Source organism: Pelophylax lessonae (genome assembly GCF_965119305.1).
Source record: "Pelophylax lessonae genome assembly, chromosome: 6".
NCBI lineage: Eukaryota > Metazoa > Chordata > Amphibia > Anura > Ranidae > Pelophylax > Pelophylax lessonae.
The window spans coordinates 283,836,167-283,858,951 of NC_138773.1; positions in this window are offsets into that span (position 1 = coordinate 283,836,167).

Here is a 22,785-nt window from a genome sequence, read left to right on the forward strand (position 1 = left end):
GTAAGCTCCTTGAGGGCAGGGACTGATGTGAATGTGTAATGTATATGTAAAGCGCTGCGTAAATTGACAGCGCTATATAAGTACCTGAAATAAATAAATAAAATAAGGAACCCATATTGTACAACATGTTACCAATCTTATAAACCTTCTACTGACATAACACATGTCAAGTTAAAGACTCTGTTATTGAATATTATTCGATTGTCTTGTATATTGTACTTTAGAAGACAGTGATATAAACTTTTACTTTGTATTTGATGTTTCTATATTTCATGATACCTTGCTTGTTCTCCTTTATTCTCAATAAAAGCCTTATGAAAAAAAAAAAAACCACAACCATCTCACTAGCCCCACCTCCTGCAGATGCTTACTTTCCCCCTCCCAAAGCAGTAACCTCCTGCATTGTCTACATCCTGGCAAGCAAAAATCAAGAGTCGGTCTGCCTATGTTTGTGCACTTACTGTATATCCTATAGACATGAATAGGACATTTCTTCTGCAGTACATGTATTTAAGACCATGGGACAATAATGTTCAAGTATAAGGAGCCCAGCACTTGAGGAACGGCAGGGATGAAGGTAACGCAGGAGGCCACTATCATTGGAGGAGACAAATAAAGACATGCAGGGGAGAGTACAGCTCAGGGTAGTTCAAGGGGCTAGGGAGGGTTTTATATACTTTATAAACTCTTCTTTTTTTAGAAAACCCACAGGTACTTATTTATCTCTTCCCACCAGAGTTGTCAATATCTGGCCAGGAAAAATCTAGTTATGAGCTGTCTGCATCTGTGCACTAACCTCCTATAAAAATAAATGGGTCATTATTTCTGCAGTATAGATATTCAAGTCTATGGGACATTAATAGGCAAAGGCGTGGGAAGCCATCGTTATGCTGGGATGAGGACCATGCAGGAGGTCACCACCATCAGAGAAGGTAAGTAAGAACCTATGGGAGGGATGGTTCACTAGAGGGTACTTTGGGGGCTAGGGAGGATTTTATATAATTCATAAACAAGTCCTTTAAAGCCCAACTCCAGTTGAGACCCTGCTCTAGTCCTCTCCCTACTTCTTCCCGCTTAATCCCTCCATATAGTAAATTTTAAGACAATTTTAGGTAAGATACTTTTAGTCCCCTTTCAAACGTATGTGTTGTGGTAAGGCAGTAAAATGCATATTTTTCACTTCTTACCACAATGCATGGCACTTTGTGCAATATATTAAAGTGCCAATAATTTATGATGGCACAATCTACAACTACTGTGCAGTATTTTGTTTTTGTCCATTGTTGTGCATTGCCAGCGCATTCTAATTTAACCACTTGCCGACCGCCACAAGTACATATACTGCGGAGGTCAGCCCCTCACAGGCAAAGTGACGTATGGGTACGTCACTAGCCTGTGAGGCTCTGGGGAGCAAGCGCGCGCTGCCGGAGGCGCGCTCCCGCAGGCGCGCTCCCGCGCGGTCACGGACTCCCCCGCGCATGTTACCAGCGGACCCGATGTCCACCCGTCACTCACGGTCGTCGGGTGGAGAGGGAGAAAGGCAGGCGGCTGATGTAAACACAGCCGCCTGTCATTCTCCCCGGTGTATGAATGATGATCATACGGTTCTACTATGTAGGACCGTGGATCACTGTTCCCATAGCTCAAACCACAGCCAATCACAGTTAGAATCACGCCCCTAGGGACACACATAACCCCTCCCTCTCAAAAAAATTTAACCCCTTCACTACCAGTGTCATTTTACAGTAACAGTGCATATGTATAGCACTGATTACTGTAGAAATGTCACTGGTAACCCCAAAAGTGTCAAAAATGTCAGTCAAGGGTCCGATCTGTCCGCCGCAATGTCGCAGTACCGCAAAAAAAATTGCAGATCGCCGCCATTGCGCGTTAAAAAAAAACAACAAAAATGACAAAAATCTTTCCCTTTGTTAGTAAACGCGATAACTTTTGCGCAAACCAATCAAAATATGCTTTTTGTGATTTTTTTTACCAAACATATGAAGCATAAAGCAAACTGTCCGAAAATGTTAAAAAAATTTGATTTTTACATTTTTTTGGGGGGAATTTCATAAAAATAAAATGTGAAAAATATTGTTATTTTTGCAAAATTGTCGCTCTTTTTTTGTTTATAGCTCATGATCAAAAAATCACACAGGTGATCAAATACCACCAAAAGAAAGCTCTGTTTGTGGGAAAAAAAGGACGTCAAATTAGTTTAGGTACAGCATCGCACGACCGCGCAATTGTCCGTTAAGTTTATGCAGTGCCGAATCGCAAAATACCCCCTGGTCAGGAAGGGGGTAAAATCTTCGGGGCTTAAGTGGTTAATGCACTGCTTAAAAGCTGTATTAGACACAAAACCAAAAATGTGATATACTGCAGCTTACCAATCATTAGACGTGGTTGCATTCATTTTCTTTTTTTTACCCTCTGTTTTCACCTGATGATCTGGCCAGCAACACACCCCCTGTATTAGAGTGCCCCCACTCTGGATGAAGGAGCACAGGTGGCCCCTTTGAACAGCAGCATTATCAGTCCAGGGGGTGGGGAGTGTCAGATTTGAAAAAAACGAACAAACTGAAGACAAACTCCAGCTCACACTTTATAATCAGTTGCAGCAAACATTTTTTTATTTTTGGGATATAGGTTTTACATCAATACATAAAAGCTGATCCCCTGCCAGTGTTAAATGATTTAAAGCAGCCATCACATCTAAAAATAGGTAAGCTGCAATATATTAAATGTTTGCTTTTGGGTTTAATACGGATTTAATGCAGTGCATGTTCACTTGAGAACTAGCACGCATTAACACACGTGTAGTATTGTGCCATGGCAGACCACAAAGGTTAAAAGAAGGTCTCAATCAAGGTATCTTCTAGCCGGTCATGTGACAAGTGGGATCCCTCTTCCTTTTCCTCAGTATGTAAGGTGGAAGATCTTCACTGATGCATTTGCATCTCACATGTCACAGCTATGCAGTCCTGGATGTATAACGATGCACCCCCAGGTGTCATTGACAGCCGGGGCTCAGGAGGTGGTTGGATGATACTGGGCATCATTCAACCCATGGGGAGCAACAAGCTGCAAGGCCAGAAACAGAGAACAGTGTTGGTACCTGGAGAGGGTGACTAGTGCATTTTTATGTATTTTTTAAATACCAAAGGAGGAAAATGCCTTGAAGCCGGAATTGGGCTTAAAACGTACATTTGAGATTTTCTGACAACCTGCATGATTTTGTAACAGCAGTGCTCATTAAAGTCATATTTCCACCCTATTCCATGAAGAATGATGCTGATATCATTTTCTCGGTGAAGCTCAGATATCATAGCCAGGTATCTCATACACAATATAAGATACCAGATCTCCATCCCCAGGCGAGCAACAGTTCTGCAACGTGATCAATGGATTCAATTATGGCGCCACTGCAGGACTTTTAACCTCCGTTGCTAGTGATTCATGATTACTGCCACACCTAGCCACTCTCCAAAAATTCCTGTTCTATAAATAAAAAGAGGCACAAGGGAAAGGATTCCCATTTTTACAGCTCTGCTAGGTCCCAGCAGGTTTCCTTGCAAGGTTAGTTGATAATACATCCCTGCCACCCAATGTATTATTAATGCTCACTGCTCTCCAAGGTGTCAGTGATAAATAGGGAGCATAAGTCGGTGACTAGTGGGGAATGTATTTTTTAGTCATGCCTGAAATTTTCAATTCATTCTGCTTGTTGAGTATTTTACTGAAGCTCTAGCAAAAGGGATTTTTTTTTTTTTGTTCTAAAGTCGGAGATTCTGAATTCTTAAGGTAAGCTGTGGTCAAGCACAGATATTCTACATTGGAACTGACCCATGTGACCCATGTGTACTTTATGAGAGCCTGTATTTATCAGTATCATTTTCTTATCTCTGAATCAGTTGGCTTATTTTTAAGGAGCAGGGAAAACCCAGGAATTGACCTTTCTGTTTGCACTCAATCCATTACCATCTGCTAAATATTTGCCGGAAGAATTTATTACATAGGACTACCTTTTCTCCGGACCCCCAGTCCCATTCAGTCTCCTCCTCCGACTTCCAGACATCTAGTCCTTCCTCCAAGGACCCGAACTGCTGCTGGAAGCTGGGAGACCCTACATCAATGCAGTGTTAATTTTGGCAGCAAATTTCAATTTAGTTTTAGTCTTAGTCTTAGGACTAAAATGGCATTTTAGTTTTAGTCCCATTTTAGTCTTCTGCAAGTGTTTTAGTTTTAGTCGTATTTAGTCGACTAAAACTCCAGTATATTTTAGTTGACTAAAACGCCCTACATTTTAGTCGACTAAAACTCATTTTAGTCATCTATAATCAAATGGGTGTAGTTCAATTGTAATTTGTAATGCATTATTTAAGCATTTCTCTACAATTTCCAAACTCATTATATACTACTGCTGGTCCTGGAGTGAAAAATCGAATATGTTATTATTTATGCTTTGAGCATGCACCAGTGTTAATTTTTGGCAGCAAATTTCGATTTAGTTTTAGTTATAGTCTTTTGACTAAAATGCCATTTTAGTTTTAGTCGTATTTTAGTCTTAAGACTAAAATGCCATTTTAGTTTTAGTCGTATTTTAGTCACCTGAATTGTGTTAGTCGACGAAAACGTTTTAGTCGGTTTTAGTCGACGAAATTAACACTGCATCAATGGCCCCAACCTTTTCCTCGCTGCTCACACTTTTACATGCAGCCCCGGTCATCACTGGCCATTTTCTCCCTTCTGCCTGTAGAGTAGACTTGATCTCTGCCGCTGAAATTTTTGATGCACCAGGTGGCCGCTCCCTAGCCCGCACTACCTGCATGCACCCCGGCTCAGACACTCGGCCTCCTTCCAATTGCACCCCGGGCCACTAACTGTCTGCATGGACTCCAGTTGCATCAATAACCTGAGCACTCCTCTTCCTCGACCCACGTAAGGCCCCGACTGCGCAGCCGACAGGGCGTGAGTGACCCCGGTCTCCCAAGACACATTCAGCTTTCTGGGCCAACCTCCACTCTCTTCCGCCCGCAGCAGTAGATTGCCGCAATGCCCAGCTGGCCCCACATTTGCATGTGCATGGTCACATTCAGACACTGAGGACATACCAGGCCCAACTGCTCCATGCCTCCTCCGGTGCATAATGCCAGTCTCCCGTCGGCCATCATCCACATCCCTGTATCCCACAAGGTGGATGTTTTCGGCTCTCCGGTCCACTCTGCAGGTTCTCCACCAACACGTGGGACAGCCTCTACTGCTCTCCGGCTCTTTCCGGTACTCACCATCTTGCTACCCCACACACGTGTCTCCCTCTCAGGCGCACCCGAAGGCGGAAGTCGCGGTACAGTAACCCTTCTGATGCCGCTTCATTTCAGCTCAGCCTGCATGGAAGTTACTGTAAAATGGACCGTGCCTCTCAGCTTGCACGCATTCCCCATCCTTGCTTGCACCAGGGCTCCAACTGCGCCTCCATCACTCTGAGCCAGTTGACCCTATTTGCTAGTCAGTAGAATTGTCCCGCGGTAGAATACACGGCCAACATTTCTCCTCTTAGCACTTGTACAAGCAAGACTCGCCATACTGTAGTTGAAAAATGTCCCACTGTCATTAAATGCATGGTCAACAGATTTCTGTACAGCATCCACTTTGCCACTATATTGGAAGAATGTCCTGCTGTCATTGAATGCACAGTCAGCATTTTCCTGCATAGCTCTGGCACACACATGGCTCCCGGCACACCGATCCACGTGCCCCATTTTTTCCGTCCACACTTGCACCATTTACTGTTAAGCAGACACAGTCTTTTTGTACAGCAAGATGCATTTCTCCCTTTCTCCAGCACATCACTTGATCAAACAATTTGTGATTCTAAAAGGATTTCTTTCGTTGCCACGAGCAACCTTTGTTGTGCAATTGACTCTTCATCCCACTCTCCCTATCTCCTGTAAAGCAGGCCTCACACTTCTCTGGAGCATTAGAACACAGTTCTTGAGAAAAAAGTTAAATTTTCACAACTTTTCTTGCCATTAACAACCGTTCCGGTAACCCAGGGCGACATACTGGATGAGCCCCCAAATGTAGCATTACCCCCTAGGGAGCTGCTGAGAATGGATTCCCCTGGGTTACCCTTAGCAACAGTCCATTAAATCTTAGTACTTTAACACTTGGCTCAGTCAATGAACAGTCCAGGGGGAGTGGTTTTTTGTATTATATTTGGAACTGGGATGGGAGAAAGGTTAAGTGGGATACTCCAACTTAGTAACTATGCACAAACTTGAGGACATCTAATTGCGGTTTGTGCGGCAAGGCCGCTGCTTCACTTTGCCACTGAGGTGAAGATTTAAAGAATGGACTTTATTTAAGATTTCTCTTCAGGGTCTAACTTGGCACCCCCTTTCTTACTCGCTGCGTGGGCTGGCCCCCTGTCCACTGACTCTCCCTGGAGTGGTCCACTTCCTGGGCAGACCACTAGCAAGATCCCTGGTACTCACAGATACTGGCTTTCCTCAGGTCACTCTGCCACTTGCTCCACAGTCAGTATCCTGGACTTCCTGGCTCAGCACCCCACTTCTGGTCCACCAGGCCAACTACCTGTGGCCAGCTTCCACACTAACAGGAGGAGAGACAGCCATCTCCCTCCTCCTGGGACCTGGCTTCCTGCCCAAAGACGTCCTGTCACATGTGCCCTTGGCTTTTATCACCAATCCCAGGATGCACTGTGGTTGTGCCCTCCCACTGGGACAGCCAAAAAAGCCTGTGTGTCACTGGCTGGGCTTCCTCCACTGTCCAACATGCTCCCCTATTGGATACAGTGGGGACACTCCTTCAGACCAAGTGAATCACACCTGGATACATGTAACAGACAAAACTAGAAATCCTGCTTTCTGATAAGCAGAAGAGCAAACAAATGCCTTTACCTAGCACCTAACTAGGAGGGTCCTACATCATCATAAGAAATGCTTTGCTGGTAAATGCTAGAACTGATGTATGTCAGTGAATGTGCAGTCAGTAGTGCAATAGTGCATAGTGAATATGTAATGAATGCACAATAAATGTCTTGCTAATCTGGAGAAACTGTGCTACATAGTTACATAGTTAGTCTGGTTGAAAAAAGACAGAAGTCCATCCAGTTCTACCGCAGAGTGGAAAAAAAAAAAGGAAAAAACATGCACAAATCGAAAACCTCCATACACATAATCCTATACCCACAGCTATTTCCAATAGACAGCTTTCCATTGATATAATAGTATTTTCTATGCCAGAGGTGGAAAATGAGAGCAGTGCCAGCCCTCAGCTCCCAAAAAGTCAATGCTTTGTGGGAGTATCATTTTATATAATATATAATATATAATATAATCATATGAGCAGTCCCAGTGTTGGAATAATTGGAATATTGGACCTCTAGCACCACTGCAGACCTGCAAGACCCTTAACAAGTACATCATTAAAAAATGAAATGCTGTAACCCTAAAAACCTACAATATTGTTAATGGAGGTGATATTTAATAACCGCTGTTTTCTTTTTTTTGCAAAATTAACGAAAGAAGACCGCAAATTTTGAAAAAAAAAATTCAAATTATTATTATTTTTTTTTTTATGCACCTCACACAGTACACATAAACACTTGCTAGAAACACAGTTTGACCCTTTAATCACACTAGATGTTTAACCTCTTCCCGGCAAATGTCATTAGTACAGTGACAGTGCATATTTTTAGCATTGATCACTGTATTAATGTCACTGGTTCCCACAAATTGTCAAAAGTGTCAGTTCGTGTCATATTTTTTGCTGCAATATCTCTGTCCCGCTATAAAACGCTGATCTCCACCATTACAGACGCTATACCTTTTGCACAAACCAATCAATATATGCTTATTGGGGTTTTTTTTTTTTTTTTTTTTTTTTACCCAAAATATGTAGCAGAATACATATTGGCCTAAATTGATGAAGATATTTGATTTTTTTTTTCACTTTTGTCTATTGGATATGTTTTATAGCAGAAACCTAAAAATATTGTCTTTTTTTTTATTTTTTTTTTAATTGTCAGCCTTTTTTGTGATCAAATACAATAAAAAAACAAAAGCTCTACTTGTGGGGAAAAATGACAGCAATTGTATTTGGGTACAGCATTGCATGACCGAGCAATTGTTAGTTAAATTAACGCAGTTCTGAATCGCAAAAAATGGCCTGGTCATAAAGGAGGGGGGGGGATGGGTAAATCATCTGAAGGTTTGGAAGGTGGGTATACACCTAAAATGAACTAGTTGCATCAATTTCAACAAACACACATTTTGCTATGTGAAAAAACCAGAGGTGTATAAAGTACTTGAAACCCATACTTGAGTAAAAGAACAAGTACTCGATCAAAAAGTGACTTGAGTAGAAGTACTAAAGTATTCAACATTTTTTGTACTTAAGTATTGCAAGTAGTTTTTTTAAACATTTTGCTACTCAAGTACTGGAAGTAAAAGTACCAGTAGTTTTGAAAAAAAAATTGCTACTCAAGTACTGAAAGTAAAAGTACAAGTACTGTGTTATGTAGTTATTAAAGAAAGAAGTCAAAAGTTTGAACATCATATTGTTTTTTATTATTTCAAATGCAGCTTTTATTTATACATACAGTAGCTTTTATTTTCGTATGCGCTGATAATACACATGTTTTGAGCTTCATGAAACCTGCCATCTACAGTTCTGGCAGTGGTAATTTTTATAATAGTAACGAGTAACTATGCAGCACAAAAAAAAATATCGGAGTAGAAGTATTGAAATCATTGAAAAAAATGTAGTGAAGTAAAAGTGGAAGTAGGAGAAAAAATTCTACTCTAGGAAAGTACAGATACCGCCTTTCGGTACTTAAGTACAGTAGTGAAATAGTTCTACTTAGTTACTATACATCTCTGGAAAAAACAAGCGCCAAATGCAGAAAAAATGCACAGTAATTGTTAGTAAGCTTTTAGGTTTAATACGGCTTTTAAAAAAAAAAATTACATTTTCACAACTTTTCTTCGTCCGTTGCCATTAGCAACCGTTCCTTTAACCCAGGGCGACATCCCAGATGAGCCCCCAAATGTAGCACTACCCCCTAGGGAGCTGCTGAGAATGGATTCCCCTGGGTTACCCATAGCAACAGTCCATGAAATCCTAGTACTTTAACACTTGGCTCAGTCAATGAACAGTCCAGGGGAGTTTTTTTTGTATTATATTTGGAACTGGGATACTCCATCTTAGTAACTATGCACAAACTTGAGGACATCTAATTGCGGTTTGTGCGGCAAGGCCGCTGCTTCACTTTGCCACTGAGGTGAAGATTTAAAGAATGGACTTTATTTAAGATTTCTCTTCAGGGTCTAACTTGGCACCCCCTTTCTTCCTCGCTGCGTTGGCTGGCCCCCTGTTCACTGACTCTCCCTGGAGTGGTCCACTTCCTGGGCAGGCCCCTTGCAAGATCCCTGGTACTCACTGATACTGGTTTTCCTCCGGTCACTCTGCCACTTGCTCCACAATCAGTATCCTGGACTTCCTGGCTCAGCACCCCACTTCTGGTCCAACGACTGCCTGTGGCCAGCTTCCACACTGACAGGAGGAGAGACAGCCGTCACCCTCCTCCTGGGACCTGGCTTCCTGCTCAAAGACGCCCTGTCACATGTGCTTTTATCACCAATCCCAGGATGCACTGTGGTTGTGCCCTCCCACTGGGACAGCCACAAAAGTCTGTGTGTCACTGGCTGGGTTTTCTCCACTGTCCAACATGCTCCCCTATTGGATACAGTGGGGACACTCCCTCAGACCAAGTGAATCACACCTGGATACATGTAACAGACAAAACTAGAAATCCTGCTCCCTGATAAGCAGAAGAGCAAACAAATGCCTTTACCTAGCACCTAACTAGGAGGGTCCTACATCATCATAAGAAATGCTTTGCTGGTAAATGCTAGAACTGATGTATGTCAGTGAATGTGCAGTCAGTAGTGCAATAGTGCATAGTGAATATGTAATGAATGCACAATAAATGTCTAGCTAATCTGGTGAAACTGTGCTACATAGTTACATAGTTAGTCTGGTTGAAAAAAGACAGAAGTCCATCCAGTTCTACCGCAGAGTGAAAAAAAAAAGGAAAAAACATGCACAAATCGAAAACCTCCATACACATAATCCTATACCCACAGCTATTTCCAATAGACAGCTTTCCATTGAAATAATAGGATTTTCTCTGCCAGAGGTTGGAAATGAGGGCAGTGCCAGCCCTCAGCTCCCAAAAAGTCAATGCTTTGTGGGAGTATCATTTTATATAATATATAATATATAATATAATCATATGAGCAGTCCCAGTGTTGGAATAATTGGAATATTGGACCTCGAGCACCACTGCAGACCTGCAAGACCCTTAACAAGTACATCATTAAAAAATGAAATGCTGTAACCTTAAAAACCTACAATGTTGTAACTGGAGGTGCTATTTTTATTTTTTGCAAAATTAACGAAAGAAGACCGCAAATTTAAAAAAAAAAGTGTTTTTCTTTGTTTCTGTTAGAATTTTTTTCAAATAAAATTTTTTTTTTTAAAAGCACCTCACACAGTACACAAAAACACTGGCTAGGCACACTATGCTATGTGGAAGTATAATTTTAGATAAAAAACAATATAACATTTTATAGGCACACTATGCTATGTGGGAGTTTCATTTTATATAATATATAATATATAATATAATCATATGAGCAGTCCCAGTGTTGGAATAATTGGAATATTGGACCTCTAGCACCACTGCAGACCTGCAAGACCCTAAACAGGTACATCACTAAAAAAATTAAATGCTGTAACCCTAAAAACCTCCAATGTTGTTAATAGGGGTAATATTTAATTACCGTTGTTTTTTATTTTTTTGCAAAAATAACGAAAGAAGACTGCACATTTTGAAAAACAAATGTGCTTTTTTTTCCAAATATTTTTTTTTTAAAAGCACCAAACACAAAAGCAGTACACACAAACACTGGCTAGGAACACATATTGACCCTTTAATCACTCTAGATGTTTAACCCCTTCCCAGCAAGTGTCATTAGTACAGTGACAGTGCATATTTTTAGCACTGAACACTGTATTAATGTCACTGGTTCACACAAATTGTCAAAAGTGTCAGTTCGTGTCATATATTTTGCTGCAATATCTCTGTCCCGCTATAAAACGCTGATCGCCACCATTACAGACGCTATACCTTTTGCACAAACCAATCAATATATGCTTATTGGGATTTTTTTTTTTTTTTTTTTACCCAAAATATGTAGCAGAATACATATTGGCCTAAATTGATGAAGAAATTAGATTTTTTTTTCACTTTTTTCTATTGGATATATTTTATAGCAGAAACCTAAAAATATTGTCTTTTTTTTTTCTTTTTTTTTTTAATTGTCAGCCTTTTTTGTGATCAAATACAATAAAAAAACAAAAGCTCTACTTGTGGGGAAAAATGACAGCAATTGTATTTGGGTACAGCGATGCATGACCGCGCAATTGTCAGTTAAATTAGCGCAGTTCTGAATCGCAAAAAATGGCCTGGTCATGAAAAAGGGGGAATGGGTAAATCATCTGAAGGTTTGGAAGGTGGGTATACACCTAAAATGAACTAGTCGCATCAATTTCAACAAACACACATTTTTCTATGTGTAAAAACCAGAGGTGTATAAAGTACTCGAAACCCATACTTGAGTAAAAGTACAAGTACTCGATCAAAAAGTGACTTGAGTAGAAGTACTAAAGTATTCAACATTTTTTGTACTTAAGTATTGCAAGTCGTTTTTTTAAAAAAAAATTTCTACTCAAGTACTGAAAGTAAAAGTACCAGTAGTTTTGGAAAAAAAATTGCTACTCAAGTACTGAAAGTAAAAGTACAAGTACTGTGTTATGTAGTTATTAAAGAAAGAAGTCAAAAGTTTGAACATCATATTGTTTTTTATTATTTCAAATGCAGCTTTTATTTATACATACAGTAGCTTTTATTTTCGTACGCGCTGATAATACACATGTTTTGAGCTTCATGAAACCTGCCATCTACTGTTCTGGCAGTGGTCATTTTTATAATTGTAACGAGTAACTATGCAGCACAAAAAAAATATCGGAGTAGAAGTATTGAAATCATCGAAAAAATGTAGTGAAGTAAAAGTGGAAGTAGGAGAAAAATATTGTACTCTAGGAAAGTACAGATACCGCCTTTCAGTACTTAAGTACAGTAGTGAAGTAGTTCTACTTAGTTACTATACATCTCTGGAAAAAACAAGCGCCAAATGCAGAAGAAATGCACAGTAATTGTTAGTAAGCTTTTAGGTTTAATACGGCTTTTTAAAAAAAAAAAAAAAATCTAAAGTGTCCCTATAGAGATTTGTTCAGCAATTTATTCTGAACTAATCATGCTGCCTATGGAGTCTTGCGTATATTTATTTTGCAGAGAAAAAACTAGAAAGATAGGAAATATTATTTTTTTTAAATTATTTTTAGGTATGCTGTGTGAATGGGAACACATAAACAAATAGTGGGGGGGGGGGGGGGGGTTTCTAAAACTTGGCTGCAAAGGTGGAAATACACTTTAAGCCCAGTTGTAATATTTCCTGAATGGCATTTAGAAGTTCCCTGGCTGATTTTTCTCTGTTGCTCGGAGTTTCTTTTAACCAGTGGAAAGAGTCTGAGTCAGGAGTTTCCCCAGGAGACCGGCAGGGGGAAAGAGTGCAAAAAGTACCTTTTGATGTTTCCAGCAGAGCGGAAGTCGTTGTTTTTCCTCCCATGTTGTAAGTAGTATATCTGACTCCAAATTGACTGAGCGGCCAACTAAATTATAATGTTTTAGCAAAGCCGTGCATTCCTGCTGCTGAACTTGGAGAAAAAAAAAAAAAAAAACCAAGGCAATGTCATGAGAAATATGTTACATTTGTTGGTTTTCTTTACCTCGCTGGGCTGGCAGGCTGTCACTCTGCTGTCTTTACTGCCTGTGAAGGCGTTATAGGAGTGTTTCATAAAGATGTCATATCTGTACAAGAAGGAAAAGAAAAAAAAAGAGAAAGAAAACTCGTTAAATCATTTCTTATTTAAAGTAATTGTAAAGTCTCGTTTTTTTTTTTAACCACTTAAGTCCCGGAAGATTTTACCCCCTTCCTGACCAGGGTTTTTTTTGCGATTTTTTTACTGCGTGACTTTAATGGACAATTGCGCGGTCGTGCGACGCTGTACCTAAACGAATTTGACGTCCTTTTTTCCCACAAACAGAGCTTTCTTTTGGTGGTATTTGATCACCTGTGTGATTTTTTGATCATGCGCTATAAACAAAAAAAAGAGCGTCAATTTTGCAAAAATAATATTTTTCACATTTTTTATATGAAATTGCCCCCCAAAAAAATGTAAAAATCTAAATTTTTTAACATTTTCAGCCAATTTGTTTTATGCTACATATGTTTGGTAAAAAAAATCGCAAAAAGCGTATTTTGATTGGTTTGCGCAAAAGTTATTGCGTTTACTAACTAAGGGAAAGATTTCTGTCATTTTTGGTGTTTTTTTTTTAACGCGTAATGGCGGCAATCTGCGATTTTTTTTGCGGTACTGCGACATTGCGGCGGACAGATCGAACCCTTGATTGACATTTTTGACACTTTTGGGGCTACCAGTGACATTACTGCAGTAATCAGTGCTATACATATGCACTGTTACTGCAAAAATGACACTGGCAGGGAAGGGGTTAACTGTATTGGAGAGGGAGGGGTTAAGTGTGTCCTAGGGGCATGTTTCTAACTGTGATGGGACATGGCTACTAGTGTAAATACAGAGATCAACGGTCCTACATAGTAGAACCGTCTGATCTCCATTTTTACACAGGGGAGAATGACAGGCGGCTTTGTTTACATTAGCCGCCTGCCTTTCTCCCTTCCCGCCGATCGCGAGTGACCGGCGGACATCGGGTCCGCCGGTCACACGCACTGACTTGTCTGGGAACGAGCCGGGGCGGGCGCACGCCTCAGCGGGTGCGCACCCGCCCGCTATTGGCTCACAAGCCAGTGACAGGCTAGTGACATATATATACGTCACTTTGCCTGGCCGGGGCTGACCGCCGCAGTATATGTACTTGCGGCGGTCGGCAACCGGTTAATAACACACATGCTCTACTTACCTGCTCTGTGCAGATTTTCCTCTTCTCAGGTCCCTCTTCGGCTCTCCTGGCCCCTCCCTCCGGATGAGTGCCCCCACAGCAAGCAGCTTTTAATGGGGGGCACCCATTCAGACACGGAGCCGTGACTTGTCCCACCCCCCCTCTCTCCTGATTGGCTGAATCATTTTGATTGACAGTAGTGGGAGCCAATCGCGCAGGGAGCACAGAGGGGAAATATGCCAATGGGAGCACAAGTTCTGGTGAAACCTCACTTTGGAGGTGGTTATTTTTGGGGGAAAAAAAGGACATGAATTTTATTTGGGTACAGCGTCGCACATCTGCACATTTGTCAGTTAAAGCAACGTAGAGCCGTTTCGCAAAAAATGGCCTGGTCAACAAGTGGGGTTAAACCTTCTGGAGCGGAAGTGTTTAATTAAAGCAGTAGTAAAGTTTGCTTTTTCAGTTGTGCCTACAGGTAAGTCTATAATAAGGCTTACCTGTATGTACCTGTAGGTACAGTAAACATCTCCCAAACGTGCACCATTTAGGAGATATTCACATCTGTAGCAGCCAGTTCTCACTGCACTATGAAGGTATGACACTCTCGATTGTGCTGTCCATTCAGAGCTCTGTGAGGTGGCCGTGACTCCCGTGCGCATGCATGGGAGTGACGTCATTATGGCTCGGCCATTCCAACAGCTGCAGCCTGCGGACCAGGAAGAAAGATGGGTGAAGATGGAAAACCTGTAAGTGGTGATAACGTGTCGCTGGTGTGATCAATTTCACAGGTAAGTACTTCATAATGTGCTAGCATGTGATGCATACTAGCACATAATGCCATTAAAGTAATTCTAAAGCCTTAAGGTGAAAAACCTTCTGTGCTTCAAAATCAACGATCCAGCGATGTGCATGAGAGAGGGCTCTCACCACTGTCTCCCTCCTCCCTGGGCAGATTGATAGCAGTGGAAGCCATTGGCTCCTGGTGCAGTCAATTAAATGCTGTGCCGAGAAAATGGGGGCAGGGCTGAGCCACCTGCTCTATATTAATAGAGGCAGACAGAGCAGTTCGGGAGTAGGGGGAAGGAGCCTGGAGCAACGGCGGGGGACCCCAGAAAAAGAGGAACGGGGTTTGCACAAAGCAGGAAAGTATACAATGTTTGTTATTTTAATTTTTTTTTTAAAAGAGAAGTTTTTTTTTTTTTTTTAGTCATACTTACCTAGGTGGATGCTTCATCTGTCCCCCGCCGGCTCTAAAACTGAGAACCAAGCAATCAAACACCACTGATTGCTCGGTTCTCTGCTTCTCTACTGGCTCTCTGCTCTGCCCCCTGCGCTCACTAGCGCACTGGGCTGTGGAGGGGTGGGAGCGGCTGGCTCGGGCTCTCAGTGGCTCACTGTGAGGCTGAGCCAGGTGCCAGTCCAGGGTTGTGGGCAGATCTTTATTGTCACAATCTTTCCCCAGCCTGGACCGGCTCTGTGACGTCAGCCGACAGCGGGCTTCACCCAGCTTTCTACTGAAAATGGGTCATAGCAGTGCAGAATAGTGTTGAGCGAACATGGACTGTATTATTCGGGTCCGTACCGGATAATTGGATTTTTGTTACCCAGACACGGACCCGAAAACTTTACTGTATGTTCGGGTTTAAAATCCGTGTTCGGTAATTTTATTTCCTGTTTTGTATGTAATGGCGCGCTTTTAATGGCGGGCTTTCAACAGCCAATCAACAAGCGTTTAACTGGTGTGCGCCATCACAGCCATGCCTACTAATGTATTAGGAGCTGTGATTGGCCAGCTGAAGCATGTGACCCAGGTCTTTATAAGCTCGAGAGACCCAGCGTGGTGCATCAGTCTGCTGTAGTGTAGGGAGAGAGCACACATCATACGTGCTGGCTGCTGCTGATTAGGGACAGACAGGGAAAAACAACATTGTGCTGAAAAGAATGCAGGGACAGGTCGGAGTGTAGGCAGGGAAAGATATTTGAGCATTTTAGGGACAGGCTGGAGAGAGTAGGCAGGGAGAGATTAGGAGACACAGGACAGAAAAATCGTCCGTTAGCGATCTACATCGATTTTGCTGTGTGGGGGGTGGTGCAGTGAACGATCTTTTTGCCCTCATTTGAGCCCACTGAGGAGGAGGAGGAGGAGGAGGAGGAGGGAGAAACAAATATATTTTTATCAGTCTGTTGTGTGCAGCGTTCAGCTATATTTTACTACAGATTGCTGTTCTAATCTGCTATTTAAAAATTACAAATTTAAAGGGGAATTTTTTTTAAGATCACTTGCCATGCTCTTAGCTACATTTTGCTGCCATTTGCAGCACTCTAGCCCTTTCCATTGGTTTTTTAGAGCCATTTTAGTGCCTGAAAGTTCGGGTCCCCATTGACTTCAATGGGGTTTGGTGTCCGGGTAAAGTTCGGAAAAAGTCCGGGACACGGACTTTTTTTTCAAGTTCGGCCAAACCCGCCGAACACGGACATCCAGGTGTGCGCTCAACTCTAGTGCAGAACGATCTGCACAGAAAAAGTCCCGCCAAATGAGCCTTAACACACAGCTGAATCCGTTTGTGTCTGGAGTTCTGTTTTAAACACAATACACTATTTAGGTGTTTTATCCTTTAATTTCAGCAGCTATGATGTGGGGATTCTACATTCCCATATAGGCAGATAACAGCATATTTGAATAACACAATCATTAAAATATAGAACAAGTATGTAAAAAATATGTCACATCACAAATTGCTTTGGAAAAGTTACAATCTCAAATGGTGTAACGTGAGAACTGTACTGTACATAAGCCAACTCCATAGAAAAGAGGCAGGATTGTTATTGTATTATTAGAAACGTAAACTCAGAGCCGCTCCTGCGCTGTCCATCAAAGCAGATCAATAATCTCTCCAAGCATTGCACGGACCCAGCAAAAAGCCAGAGAGGATTGAAGTCCTCGGAAAGAAGTCAAGGTTGTAACACGAGTCTATCATTCTGTGTCACCGACATGAAATTAAGTGTTTGAAGCTCGATTGATGACTGACATTAAACTCAAAGTCTTTGGGCAAGAAGAATGGTCAACTTTTCAAAATAGTCTTTCTACTTGTTTTTCTTCTCTCTCACCACCGTATTAACTTTTTGGAAGAGAAAATCAGTTTGATATAAATAACAAAAAATTAAATGGCCAAGGTGGACGTTGATTGGTTTCTATGCAGAGCTGCACCAGATTTAAAGTGTTAGCTTACTTCTATAGAAGATTAAAAGTAGAGATGAATTATTTGTATGCCCCTTCCCCACCCTCCTGGTCCTGCTGTACATACCTCCTGTGATCCTGAACTGTCAGGGCACCAGGGACAGACACGCAACATTCGGCCCAGGGGGCAAGTACAAACCAGAGGCCCATGGTGCAGCCACTAGGCCCCCTCCTACTTTCCCTCACCCTTCCTCTCCCACTCTCCCAATCCTCCTCCTGAGTCCTGACCCTCATTACAAGCTGAAGCCCTGCTCCTGATACTCTCTAGTACCGGCAGAATTGGGGTTCCCAACCTGGCCAGCAGGGGGAGGTTGGGGGGAGCTGGGACAGGTCGGTCAGGGCTGGCCGGGGCAGAAGAGTCTCCAGTGGTATATGGAACCGGCCGTTGCTCAGACACAGTTTACAACATCCATGGGGGGGGGGGAGGCCTGTACTTTGTCCTTGTCTTCAACCTGCACTCAGTAGGTCAGCAGCAGGGACTTTTAATGCTCTTTACCAGGAATCCTTTAGGCATGTCTGTGGCAGAAGCAGTGCAGCCTTTTTATGGGGCATCAGAGTGGCCCAGGGGGCAAATGCCCTCCTGCCCCCTGGCCCAGTCTTCCCCTGCAGGGCACCCACATAGGGTTGCCACCTCATCCCTTTAAAACTGAACACATAATAATTGCAAATAACAGGTTCTGTGGCTTATTAAGGTGTTAAACTCACTTGGTGCTTTATCTGCATTAAATTAGCCTCAGAACCTGTATAATTCATATGTGTTCAGATGAGGTAGCAACCCTACTGCCACAGCCGGTCCAGCAGTCCAGAGGTTTGAAACCCCTTGCTCCTTTCACTCTTCTCTGTACAGTGCTTCTGGGATCCAGGATGATTCTGATTGGTCAGCGCTGTCACAGTAAATCAATTTGATCTATCCCAGAAGCGCTGCAAAGAGAAGAGGGAGAAGAGCAGGGATTTGAATTCCCTGGATTTCTGGTACGGCTTTGGAAGCCTTGACAGTTCAGGATCGCAGGAGGAATGTACAGCAGGACCAGGAGGGTGGGGAAGGTGCACATTGTTAGTTCATCTCTATATGTTCTCTTCTGTAGAGGTAAACTAACACTTTACATCTGGTGCAACTCTTCACAGAAACCTATCAACTTCCAGGTTTTTTTGTTGAATCTCAATTGAACAAGCTGAAGTTAGAAGTTGATTGGCTACCATGCACAGCTTCACCAGATTTTGCACTCTCCAGTTTTAGCAAATCAACCCCTTTGAGTTATGTTTTATAATTGAAAGATAGAATCTGATTGGTTGCCATGCACAGCTGGTCCCAATTCTGGCTGTTCCAATTTTGATAAATTCCCCTCAGTGTATCACCCAAGCCTTGATAACTTGAAACCTTTGTTAGGACAGATTGTGTGAACTTCTATATTACAAGTAATAATGAGATCTGCCAGCACAGAACAGATAGGGATAATTATAGTAAACAGAACTTCACAGCCCCCTCCTTAACCAGTTGCGGACTGCCCCGCTTAGATATACTGCTGCAGGGTAGCCGCTCTGCATTGGATCATATATCTTATACGTAACCTGCCTCTCATGGGTGGGGAACAAGCATATGCGTGCCTGCTGCTCCGTTTGTGATTCGTTGCTGCCATTACTAGCATAAAAAAATTAAATTATCCCACAGCTTGTAGGCGCTATACACACACACACACACACACACATATATATCTGTGTATATATATATATATATATATATATATATATATATATATATATATATATATATATATATATATATATATATATATATAGATATCTGTGTATATATATATATATATATATATATGTATATATACATATATATATATATATATATATATATATATATATATATATATATATATATATATATATTGTAACAGGAAGTCAGCTAAATCTGGGAATGTAGTCACAGGAAGGAGATACATTTCCACCTGACTTAGAAAGTCCATTAATTAATTTAGGGTGTTGGCTACAGAGCTAGCCAGCAGGAAGTTGAAAGGCCTTCACCTGTTCAGAATGAGGGAGTTAAGGCTCTATAATTTGTTCAGAGAAATTCCTATTGTTTGCTGCCTCCAGAAGCTGTGTCCTGAAGCCATGTGGGCTGGGAGCAGGAGGACAGTCAGCGTGTGCCTCCCGACAGGATGTGTGGGCCTGGGAGAAGACCCCCCGGAGTGATGTGTGCCCGGGACGGTAACCAAGGGTGAATACGTCTCAAAGGTGAGAAGACGAACTGTTGATGTGAAAGAAACAAAGGACTGTGTTGCCCTGTGAAGCTATTATAAAAGGACTATTGAGTGTCCGCTGGAGGACAAGGAAGTCTGCCCGACGGTAGGTTGGAGACAGACACTTAGGCAGGTTCCAGTTGTGAGAAGGTAGCCGCCCACAGAGGCAAGGATTTATTTTCTGTTTTATTTTATTTTGGATGTTTTGCTGCATACAGCCTGGTGAAGAAAACACCATTTAATAAACCACACTGTTTGTTTGCAAGCACTTGTCGGCTACCTCTCTGGGAAAACGCACCCCCCAAGGGGTCATCCACACCCGCCACCGAGCTAATCCCTCACATATGGTGGAGGTATGCAGTGGGCATAAGCAGAGATCCCTGCAAGGAAGTGCAAATGTTTGATGAACTTTATCTGGTGCATGAGATTGCACAATCTATGTGTGCAGGAGAGAAGATCCTGACAGAAAAAAAAAAAAAAAAAAAAAGTGTTTTAAAGAGACAGGGGTCTCAAAATTATTTGATGAACTTTGTTGTGTCTGGTGCAAGTGACTGCACAAACTGTGTGCGCAGGAAAAGAGATCTTGCAAGAGAGAGAGAAAAACTACATGTGTTAAAGAGACAGTGGTCTGAAAAATTTTTGCTGGACTGTGAAAAATTTGTTTGTGGAGTTATTGAAGATGGGGCGTTCAAAACGCCTGAAGAATGCAAAGATAGATGAAATGAGAGACCGGATTCTATGGATGGAGGGGATGTTGCCGTCTGAACCAGCCCCATCCATGCCTAAAGAGAGTCTACTAAAGAGGAAGGTTGTTGTCCCTAGCAACACTGATGAAACCGCTATGGAGACGCAGTGTGCTCAGATGAAAAGTAAACTCAAAATGGAGGAGATGTTGAAACATCTGATTATATCAAATGCAGCTCAACAGCAAGCAAATGCAGCTCAACAGCAGGCAAATGCGGATTTTCAGCAGAGCTTTGCAGCTCAACAAAAGGCTCATCAAGAGAGCATGGCAGGCTGGAAACAGAGACGCCAGCAGCCAATGGAGGCCATCGGTTTGGAGGAAACCGAGTATGTGTGCAGGGCTGAGTTGGATGCCTTGCAACGGAAAATGGAAGAAAAGGAACAAGCCTTGGAATTGCTTAAAATGGAGCATAGAAACTTGCAGGAAATGAATGAACTACTCAAGTCTCATGTGTTACAGTGGGAAGAATCCACTGCTCTTCTTTTGGTCGAGTTGCAAAAACGCACAGAGACTATAATGGAGAAAGATACCATCCTCATGGAAAAGGAAAGTGAAATTCAGACTTTGCAGAAGCAAAGTATGGCTGATATGTTGGAGTTGCGTAATCAGCTGGAAAAAAGTCTTCAGTGTTTGGAAGTTACAAAAATAGACCTGCAGGAGTCGCAGGAACAGAATGTCGCTCTGAAAACGACATTGTCTCTCAGCGACAACGAGAAAAGTGAAAGAGAGGCTAAATTACTGAGTACTGTGTATGAGCTCACCAATTTGAGCAATGTGGTAGATGAATTACGTGCAGACTGTGAAAGTTGGAAAGGTGAAGCCCAACGTTTCCAGCAGCAGTTAAAGGAGAAAGAAGCCTGTGTGGCAGAATTACATTCTTATTCCCAGATGCTAGCCAATGAGGTGAAGGCTCTTATGCAGGGAAAAGAAGATTGTGAACATAAGAGGGAAAAAGTAGAGGCACGGCTTCTGGAATCGCAAGTCAAGGTGTCAGAAGGTGACCGATTGTGTGCTAAGCTGTTAGAGAAGGCAAACCGATTGCAGGTTGAGTTGGACAGTGTCACAAATCAGCTTTCTCAAGCAGACAGCAATTCTAGAGAAATTGCGGAAGATTTTTCTATCTTGGAAACGCAGCTGCAAGACACGCAGGAACTCTTACAGGAAGAGAGGTGTCAAAGGCTGAGTTTTAGCACAAAGCTCAAACAAATGGAAGATGAGAAAAATGGCTTCCTGGAACAATTAAAAGAGGAGGCGGAAGCAAAGAAAAACCTATCAGAGCAAGTCGCAACATTGCAAGCTCAGATAGCGGATATGAAAAAACGCATGGAAGAAAGCGTTGGTTCATTACAATGTGTTGAAGATGTGAAAAAGAAGTTTGATCAGATGCTTGGTGAAGAGAAGACTGTGTCTGCAAAATATGCAGAAGAACGCGCACGTGCAGAAACGGAGGTGCGTGATAACGAGAGCAAAGCCCTGTTCTTGGCTCGCTCTTTGGAGGAAGCTCTAGAGTGTAAGGCTGAACTAGAAAGTGTTAAACAGCTGCGTACAGAAATGGAAGAATTGGTCAGCTCCAAGGATGATGTTGTGAAAAGCGTTCAGGAGCTAGAAAAGTCTAAGCGAGCCTTAGAACAGCAAGTAGAAGAGATGAAGATTCCATTGCAGGAACTGGAAGAGGAATTACAGGCAACAGAGGATCTGTCCCAAAGAGGGGATAGTGTGCCTGATGCAGTTTTTAAAAGGATCAGTGTTTTGGGGTCTGTCCTGAGTGAGCCTCAGAAATGTGATGACATGTGGCTTGAATCACCCCTTTGGAATAAACCGTTCCTTCAAAAACTTCAAGCATTGGAAAATGTATCATTAGAACTTCAGCAAACAAAGGAGCTGTGTAAGAAATGTGATGATTTCTCAGTTCAGGCTGAAAACCTAGTAGAGAAGACTAAAGCGGAGAAAACTAAAGCAAGTGATATAAATCTGGGAGAAAAAAGCAAACGCCACCTAGTGGAGAAAACTAAGTCTGTTGGTGAAAACGTGAAGCAAATGAATAAGTGCCTTTCAGGGAGTGTTTCCAAAATGGAACTGGTGAAAGATAAGTGGCAGAAGTTTGATCGTGATCTTGAGATGCATTCCATGTGGAATTCAGATAGAGAAAAGGAACTAGGTGACTTTGAGCGGTCAAATAGTTCAGCAGAAAGTGCATTGAAGAAACCTGTAAAAGAATGTGTTGCAGTTCCATGCTTCTTCACTGATGCAGAGAGGAGGTCTATAATGGATACCACCCAGATCGCTGGGTTCAACTGTGTTGTTGCCTTTGACCCATATGTTGGTGGAAGGAAAGTTGATGATGTTCTGGTTGGCTTCTTCTGTGAAGAGTTTGGCAAGAAATATAAACTCAATATCAAATCAAATAGTAGGCCTTTACTGC